This window comes from Diadema antillarum, unplaced genomic scaffold, assembly GCF_040938485.1.
Source record: "Diadema antillarum isolate AM-2024a unplaced genomic scaffold, OU_Dant_1.0 scf00000156, whole genome shotgun sequence".
NCBI lineage: Eukaryota > Metazoa > Echinodermata > Echinoidea > Diadematoida > Diadematidae > Diadema > Diadema antillarum.
The window spans coordinates 561-10,021 of NW_027271045.1; the positions used below are offsets into that span (position 1 = coordinate 561).

The following is a 9,461-nucleotide window of genomic DNA, read 5'->3' on the forward strand; positions in this document are numbered from 1 at the left end:
TTTAAAACCTGGAATTAATTTTTATATATATCCAAGGGGATCCAAGGTCGAGCGTCAACGCTGTGATCGAAGAGCGAGCTAGGTGTTCTACATACGCCCTCCACGTACAACATTGTACATTCATACAATAAACTATAGATCATAAAACACATGCACAGAGTGTGGGTATGTTCATACGGGATCAACACGGTACCTCCGTGAGCTTTTATAATCTTTGGTGCGTACGTGGTACGTACTGTGCGCTTCACGCGCACATCAAATTGGAGTCTCCAGGTTGCTAGGGGTTTCAGGTGGGAGAATCTCCCGATCAGAAGGCACTTGGGGTTGGAGTCTCTGACATGTTTGCCAATATAAGTCGGGAAACAATGACAGCTTCTTTGTATTCTTATTCAAACCTGTTGCAGTCTCCACGGCATGTCATCTCGTATGTACGTCTTTACAAGCTGGTTGGTGTTTCTGTGTGGCTTCAAAGTCAGGTCCTGGGAAGAGCATAATAATAATCATCATCATCATGATAACATTATTGCATTTACTGCTGTTTTTAAGTGCACTGATGCTATTCATACAAGAAGACTAGAAAACTCAATAACATTAGGACAATGCAAAACCAAAATAATAGTAATAAAAGAAGAAAAAAAAATATACATGTGATACAGTGATACAATAACTAAAAACTGACTGTGTATGCCTCCAGAAAAAAAAATGAAGGGGGGATGGGGATGGGAGACAAGGGATGGGAAATGGGAATGACAATGGGAAGGGGGATGGAGGATGGAGGATGGAGGATGGAGGATGGTGGAAGGGGGATTTGGAATGGGAGATGGGGATGGGGATTGGGGGTGGTGGGGATGGGGGATGAAGGATAGGGGTGAGGGATGAGGGATAGGGGTGGGGGATAGGGATTGGGAGATGGATTGGGAGAAGGGGATGGGGGTGGGGGATGAGAGGGATAGGGATGGGGGATAGCGAATGAGGGATAGGGGTGGGGATAGGGGTGGGGATAGGGGTGGGGATGGGGATGGGGAATGGTGAAAGGGGGATTGGGAATGGGAGATGGGGGTGGGGATTGGGATTGGGGGTGGTGGGGATGGGGGATGAAGGATAGGGGTGAGGGGTGAGGGATGAGGGATAGGGGTGGGGGATAGGGATTGGGAGATGGATTGGGAGAAGGGGATGGGGGTGGGGGGATGAGAGGGATAGGATTGGGAGATAGCGAATGAGGGATAGGGGTGGGGATAGGGGTGGGGATGGGGATGGGGAATGGTGAAAGGGGGATTGGGAATGGGAGATGGGGGTGGGGATTGGGATTGGGGTGGTGGGGATGGGGGATGAAGGATAGGGGTGAGGGGTGAGGGATGAGGGATAGGGGTGGGGGATAGGGATTGGGAGATGGATTGGGAGAAGGGGATGGGGGTGGGGGGATGAGAGGGATAGGATTGGGGAATGGTCGATGGGGGAGGTGGTGGGGTGGGGAAGGGGGTGGTGGATGGGGGTGGGATATATGGGATGGGGGACAGAGGATGTGGAATATGGAGTATGGCGGATAAGGGATGGAGGATGGGGGATGGGATGGGGGATGGGGATAATGAGATGAAGAAGATAAGTCAAACAGACAAGAAATAACCTAGGTCAGCTTTTTTTTTTTATTCTCTTTTTTTTTACACAGGCAGTGAAAATGAAGCTGTAACTTCTCCTCTTACGGAAAGAAGGTCACATGAAATTTTATATCACAACAATACAACAATTGTAATACTGCAGGATGTCACCCATGGGCTTTGAAGCAACTTTATGTGGAAGATTGTGGATAATAAGTTTTCTATCTCCTGAGGAGGCATTCTACCCACCCCAACCTTCCAGAGAAAGTACTCTTCAGAAAAAGAAACACAATAAAGGAAGAAATTTGAATTGAATGTGGTCTAACAAATAAGAAAGTTATGATAATTTGACGATAGTAAAGCATCTCAAATGGTTTCCCTTGGGCAGATGGAGATGGTTGCCTTGGTAACTTGATCATAAAAGATCATGTGTGTGATATTCTTGTCTCGAGACTAATGCAAATATACACTGAACAGCCTAACACAATAAGCCAGTTCGTAATTAGCTCATGTGCACATTGGTACAAATGACCTTTCTGTTTTCTTAGTTGGTTAGGCACTTCACTCGTTTTCAAAGTGGCACAATGCATAAGCTTGCCCGACGTAACAGTTTATGGAATTCATGTTCAAACAAAAAATGAGCTTGCATTTAGAGCAGGTGATCAGAATACTCCATCATTTGACAATTTAGCGGGCATCCATTTAATTGTTTTGTATTCAATACCATGGCCAGCCTATTTTCTTTTATATTGCGAAATACCATTCTTGCTATCAGGTGGATGTGCTGGCAAGCACCATGGCATTTAGATAAGATCACATGAATAATCATCGCATTACAGATGCTTATCTCAGTGAATTTACAAACCCAAATGCCTCTTGGTGCAAATGACCTTTTTCTGCTCATGCGCAAAGTGGAATTACGAAATGGTCTATTAGGGCTGTCATGTAAAAGTTTGGATAACAAGCTATTGCTACTTACAGCTTTGCATAGCATATCTCCAACCAGAGTCACGATGCCTTTCACGTAATCTGTGCCACTGAAAAAAAGGAATGCAGAAATAGGGTAAAAGAACAAAACAAAACAAAACAAAACAAAACAAAACAAAACAAAAAGCACCCTACATGAACAAAGATCAAAGGTATAATATATTTCTGCACCATAACGTGTAAATTGCGTTAAAATGTCTGACGCTTCACAACCCTGCCTGAGCAGATAGGCGACCGTGTGTTGCTGCTAATCTCTTTAACTCTGCCATAAAAGCAGCAAAAATATGCGTGGAAACTGGACTACTGCTATTAAAGAATGCAATGAGATTATTTGTAGCATTTAACCCAGTGGCTTACTAGTGTCTGATACTTCTCTAAATAGATGTTTCACTAAGGCATATGTGTTCAAACTGATTGGAACAACTGAATGCACAAATACCCATACTTCATATGCCAAGAAGTAGTGTGAAATATAATATACATTATTCACAGACAATATATCTTCGGTGAACCAATGTCACACATGAATTAAACGTGCTACTGCATCATATGGGCATGCATTAATTTCCAAACTGCTGCCTTTTTTAATTTCCCTTTTTATATAGGAGTAGTTGTTTGACCAAAGGGGAAGGTGATGACCTTAATATTGATTCAGTAATTTATGAACCATTTGCACCAATGACTCACAACTCTTACTTGATTCATTAGATATTCTTTCAGGTTGGTTCCAGCAATAGTCACATGCATATTTGGAAAGAAATGCAAAATGGACCCAGCAACCTCAACTCAAAATCTACATACACTATTAAAGGAAGGTACACTCTGATGCATTTTCAAATTTCAATCACAATACAATAAAATCTCATATCAACAAATTCAAAGTTTCAGAATACAGGGCTGAATCAACACAGGCTGTTGGCCTTTATGAGGTTTTCTTGTCGTTCTTGTTGTTGTCTATCTTATTTGTTATTGTTGCTGTCCATGAATAATTTAATACCAGCCATGCTATGATTTGCAAACAGTACATCAAACAGCTACAGACGATTGAGCAACACACACTGTCTACACTCAACCTTGGTTTCCCCGACTGCTATTACCCAGGGCCACATGATCATATGTCTATTTTTCTATTATTATTGTTTCTTAATATTGCCTTGTGGTGGAGAATGAAACTCCTCAATGCATAGTGGCAAGGAAAACCAAGAGTGGATGAGTGGTTGAGTATAACCGTGTGACACTGGTAGTGCTAGTAAACAAAAGCGAGAGTATTACAGAAATGATGGTAGTTAAAAAGCACAATGACAACAATGATGACGTTGGTGATACTGAGAATGAGTACAGTGACGACAGCACTTATTTGATTGACTTCTACAATGCTAACAACAGTCACAATAACATGAATTCTGGTGATATAGTGGAGGTCGACTGTGGGTTAGATTATTTAGATCGTCATGTATCTATAGAAAAACACATTACACAATGCAAGTCAAAAGTACTGAATGCCTGGCCTATGTTTAGTCTCCATGCATGCATACTGTGCTGAATAGACCAAGGAGTTATCAAATAATTGTGATAACTCCTTGAATAAACACAGTAGCTGTTTATCCGTTCATGTATGTCGCTCCCAATTTGTGGAATAATCTCCCTCTGTTTGCATATCCGCGAGCCGCTACAGTTAATGCGCTTAAACCTGTTTAAAACTCATCTTAACAATGTTATTTCGTTTGAATTATGTATGTCATGACTGTAATTATTATTATTATTATTGTTATGTTTATGAGTATTATGATTATTAATATTAATATTGATATTATTATTATTATTATTATTATTATTATTATTGTTATTATTATTATTATTATTATCATGATTATGATTATTAATATCATTATTACCATTATTATTATCTTTATTAATTTTGTTGTTGTCATTATGATTATTATGAATAATGTCCTGATCATTGCTATTATTGTTATCATCATCTGTAACTGAAGGAGGATGAAGTTTGCTGGTTTAGGGAAAAACTTACTTTGTGCTTGAGAGGACAAATGTTTCTGGTTTGATGAGTGATCCAGAACCTGAATAGAATAAATGAGAAAAACACAAAGAGATAAAAACACACGCTGATGCAGTCTCACTTGAGCAAAATATCATGTAAATTACTTCCTCTTTTTTTCTCTCTCTATTCATCTATTTATCATGAATTTTCTTATCCCTATTTTCTCCTATCTCTCTGCTTTCAAATATAGCTAGAGAAATAGTGTGAGCAATGGTTAGATAGGTTGATAAATAAACAGATAGATGGATAACTACAATGCTGCATACTTCCGAAGATGAAGAGGAAAATGTAACAATTGCTGTCACTGTCTCATCATACAAGAAGTAAGACTGAGTTTGTTTGTTTGTTTGTTTGTTTGTTTGTTTGTTTGTTTGTTTGTTTGTTTGTTTCATTTCCATCTGAAAAGATGGCTGGATAGCCCATATTCAGCTATGCTAAGCTGGTCTTCCATGGGGTCCAGTTGGATGTGAGGTGGAACCACTTCACCGGGTTAAACACCCTGCTCTTTGCAATGAAAGAATGAAGTGAGATCTTTTATATGCATGAGTTGTGACTATCTTACACATGGGACCTCAATTATATGTCCTATCCAAGGGACAAAGTGTTTTGCCTCTATAACTAGAGGGGATGGTATGGTTACTCACAACATTACCTGCACCTCATCAACATCAACAAATAAAATGTTGCATACAAAAGGAAAAATGACTCACAAAAGGAGAATAAATATTTTTAGAATGTCATAAAGACAAGGAAGCCACTACTGTGACTATTCATCCCGACTATCATTAACCCGTTGAGGATGGTTTGATTTTGCTACAACACGCATTTACCATAGACACCTGCCCGAGTATACTCATGACTCATCCTCAACGGGTTAAGGGACTTGGTATGAAATGCGTGATTCAATGAGCTGCTTGGAATCCTTCAGTTTAGCAGAAATGTCACTATGATGCACAAAAATCTGATGGTATAGTCCTTTGATTCACGCTAACATGAAATTATGACCCTGGTACAAATATGCATCATATGTTCACATGCAGAACCTGTGATTGCATTCTGTTAAACCATAGAGATCCACAAACCACATTTCTGGTTTGACACCTTATCAATTAATCATCATTTTCATCATTCATTGCTAGTATTTCATGAGGTTGAATGAAAACTTTTTTTTTCTTTTTTTTTTCTAAAATCACTAAATTTATAAATTCATACAATCCTTAAACTGGAAACATACAAGGTTGAAATAAATGCTCCTGCATCAAATTGGCAATTACTTTATCTGCTTCATTTTGTGCATATTCAAAGTACCTACTGTAATCACTTCTGTCTAATATTTCTACAAGATAGGCAAATTGAAATTGCATTTAAAAACTCCAATGTGGTCAATCTTAATAGGGCAAGATAATTTATTTGATAAAATAATCCCACGGTTTGATATACAAATTTACAATTTACATCATATGGCAGGACCCCCTTCCTATCCTAAGCATACAATGTACACTGTGGGTGTGTGTGTTGTCATGCGCTGACAGCACATACAAATATTGATTCAATCAATACGGCCCTCCTGGGTTGACCGTGTAGAGAAAAGCAATAATCACAGCGATCTTGACTTAATTTTTTTTTTTTTTTTTTTTTGTGATAAGATGCCTGCTGGCAATTAGGTGCCTTTAGGGAGGACGATGGCTTCAGCCCAGCTTGCAAAAACGTCTCATTCAGATTAAAATCAGCAAACATGTTCTTCATTAGCGCTGAACAATCTGGCATTTACGGCTTGCAATTTTCTTCCCAAAACTACCATACAGCTGAGCTTTTAAATGAATGATCAAAGGCCCTGCTGTATGTATAGTAGCTCTCTTACCATAATAGAAACATTGCAACCTCCATAATGACAGCCACTTGGCTATTTAGAATTTATGCTGCTGCCATAGTGACTACAATTACCATCATGGTACCACTGCTGATTTCACTGTATTACATATGGAGGTGGGTTTTCACTATGTAGAAATTAGACATGAGTCTTCTTAACTTGTCCAACAAAAAAAATGCACAACATATGAACAAATTATCATTTAAGCTCTTACTGATTACTCGATTGTTATGAAATTTTCAGTGTCCTCATTCCACAGATGAGACCAGCATTAGCAAGTCTAAAGAGGAAATACATCTGCCAGTAAATATGGGACAATATCAAAATAGCTAAAATTCACACACAAAAATGCATGGATGGGACTACACATGGAGAGAGAGATCATACAGTTACACCCCTAATGCTTGCTGCTCATGCATGAAACAAGGTGAAAGACAAACATGATTATCACATTTGAATATTACACGAATGGCTCTGGATCGAACGCCTAAACTCAGAGCCCTTCTGGCAGCATTGTATACAAATTAATATGGAATGTTTCCACAATCTAGAGGGATCTGTTTGCATTGTATACTTCCAGCTCACAGAAACATTGAAGGATATGTTATTCTGGATTGAGAAGCTGTTGTAGTTCAGTGGATATGACTGCAGACCATCACTCAAGAGGTCCCTGGTTCAAATCCCCTGGAAGCAGTGATTTGCAGCCCTGGGCACGGGTCTTAATCTTCATAATTGGCTAGTCCTTGGGAGGAGACTTACAGCCATCGGTCCAGTGGTTAAAATTGCCTTACAAGGATTCTTTACTTCTGTAGCAGCTTCATAAAACCATGGAAAAATAGGTCCATGATAAAACAAATCCATGATCCAGTAAAAGTCAATCCAATATCTTCAAAAAGATGTATATTAAACAATCTGGGATTCAGTTGATCCACTCCTTGTCCTAGCATTTTCCACATACTCAAACTCGTCCAATCATAATGCGACACCTTCCTGTTCAAAAGTCTGGACTCCTTCCGGACACTTTCATTGGAAAGGGAAGTGCAGTTATGCCCTTTCATATCAAAGATGATCAAGCATTCAAAATGAGGTGCAGGCATTTAACAACACTGCTTAAACTTGGGATGTATGAACAAAAAAAGAAAAGAAAAAGGCGACAACAGCTCTGATTTTTGAAACTGGAAAAGTTGCCAAATTTAACCCTCTGTGTGCTCTGAGTGTCAATTGGCACAAAAGACCCCAAAGCAGTGTATACACCATCCACAGTCCCTGGTAAAGAGAGGGTTAAATGAAAGACTGTACGAGTGGAATGGGTGCTGATGGTCAGACATTGCACAGTGGCAAGTTTGGCAACACTGGTGTGAAGATGAATTTTGTGAGAAACTCCCTGAAATATTCTCTGAATCATGGGATTGCCTTCAAAATACAGAGTAATAAACCTAGGCTAGTACATCATATGAATGCTGTTGGGCCATACACTAATCAAGAATTTATAGAAATACGCTATACACTATTTACATTTGATACTCTTCCTTATCATGTCCTTTAGCAAGGTTGTTTTGTTTATTACCTTGTCTTCCCAATGCACAAAATTGACAGTTCAGTGATTATCAAACATTGTCCAAAAAAAATTGTTTTCAAGTAACCCATACATTTTCTTTTTATTTCATTCCTCATATAACCATGTACTGGCAGGAAACTGTTGCAGTAATGCCATTTGGCAGATTCCCCATAGCTTTAAAATTATCCTGACAACCCTCTGTTTCTCAAACCATGAGACACTAAACACAGAGGAAATATCACTTCCTCATTCTTCCCATGCTTTACTCGACGCCTACATTAGCATGACCTAACATACTTTCGGGGGAACACAAGAGCGAAGTGGATGGTACATCGCTCATTCACAATGTGCCCACTCGACGCGAGATCGGTTTGATTGTAGCGCACCAAGATCTAAATGGCCACTTTGGAGTTTAATGTAGCATGCACGCCAGTCAGTTATTAAAATGGATCATAGCTGGATAGTTTCTCCTCGCTCTTGCCTCTGATTACCAATTATGATTCATGATTGCAAGTACGTGATTAGATTGAGTCCCGCATAAAGCCTTCGAGATTAACAGAAGTGATATGGACGGACTGTCTAAAGACCATGAAAGGATTTTCTGGTAAACAGCAGACAAACATTGCAGTGCATTTCTAGCACTGTGTCTAACGCCAAAAGAGACAACTTTGAAGAGTCTGTTGAGGTTTGCATGGTGTAGAAAAGTCAAATGTAGCTCTGTGGAGTAATTGCAAACTTCCATGCAAATGAAATGTGAACATTCAATTCATGAAATTCTTCCATCGAGATGTTTTCATTGCAACTGATTGACAAATTGCCCTACATCAACGTAAATAAGCACTGAATTAATCAGTGTTTTAGTAGTAGCCATGATACAGTGTGGGCGTACATACTCGATTCCTGCTCGAGTATGTACGCCCATGATTTTTTATCATGGCTACTACTAAAACACTGATTAATTCAGTGCTTATTTACGTCGATGTAGGGTGATTTGTCAATCAGTTGCAATGAAATGTGAACAATCTGAAAATAAACACCCCCCTCCACTTGCAGTTTTAAAAAAACCCTGTGATCCCTCTTTTTCTCAGGATGAAAATAAACAATGCCCATGCTTGCTCACCTAACAGCTAGTGGAAAAAATTACAGTTTTTGGTCTCATTTCTCAATTTGTTGTGCACCAGAGTTAAAAGTTAGATACATGTATATAAGTGGTTACTTTTGTTCATGTTCCGCACCTGTTGTCAAGTAGGGTGCTGTTTGTTATTCCGAAGGTTCGCTATTCCGAAGGAGCGTTAATCCGAAACACACAAATTCCTTATACCTAGTGGTTCGTTAATCTGAAAATGAAAAAGGGTTTGTTAATCCGAACATTTGTGGCGTTATTCCGAAGAT

The 9,461-nt window shown here is 39.2% G+C and overlaps 1 long non-coding RNA gene across 1 annotated transcript; it reads right to left on the reverse strand.

Moving 5' to 3' along the window:
* Nucleotides 1–453: 453 nt before the first annotated feature.
* LOC139722031 (uncharacterized) lies at nt 454–4,664 on the reverse strand. Its single transcript, XR_011710257.1, has 3 exons — nt 4,612–4,664; nt 2,575–2,632; nt 454–479 (listed from the first exon to the last, which is right to left on the reverse strand). It is a non-coding gene; the product is annotated as an uncharacterized lncRNA (long non-coding RNA).
* Between the last annotated feature and the right edge of the window lie 4,797 nt (nt 4,665–9,461).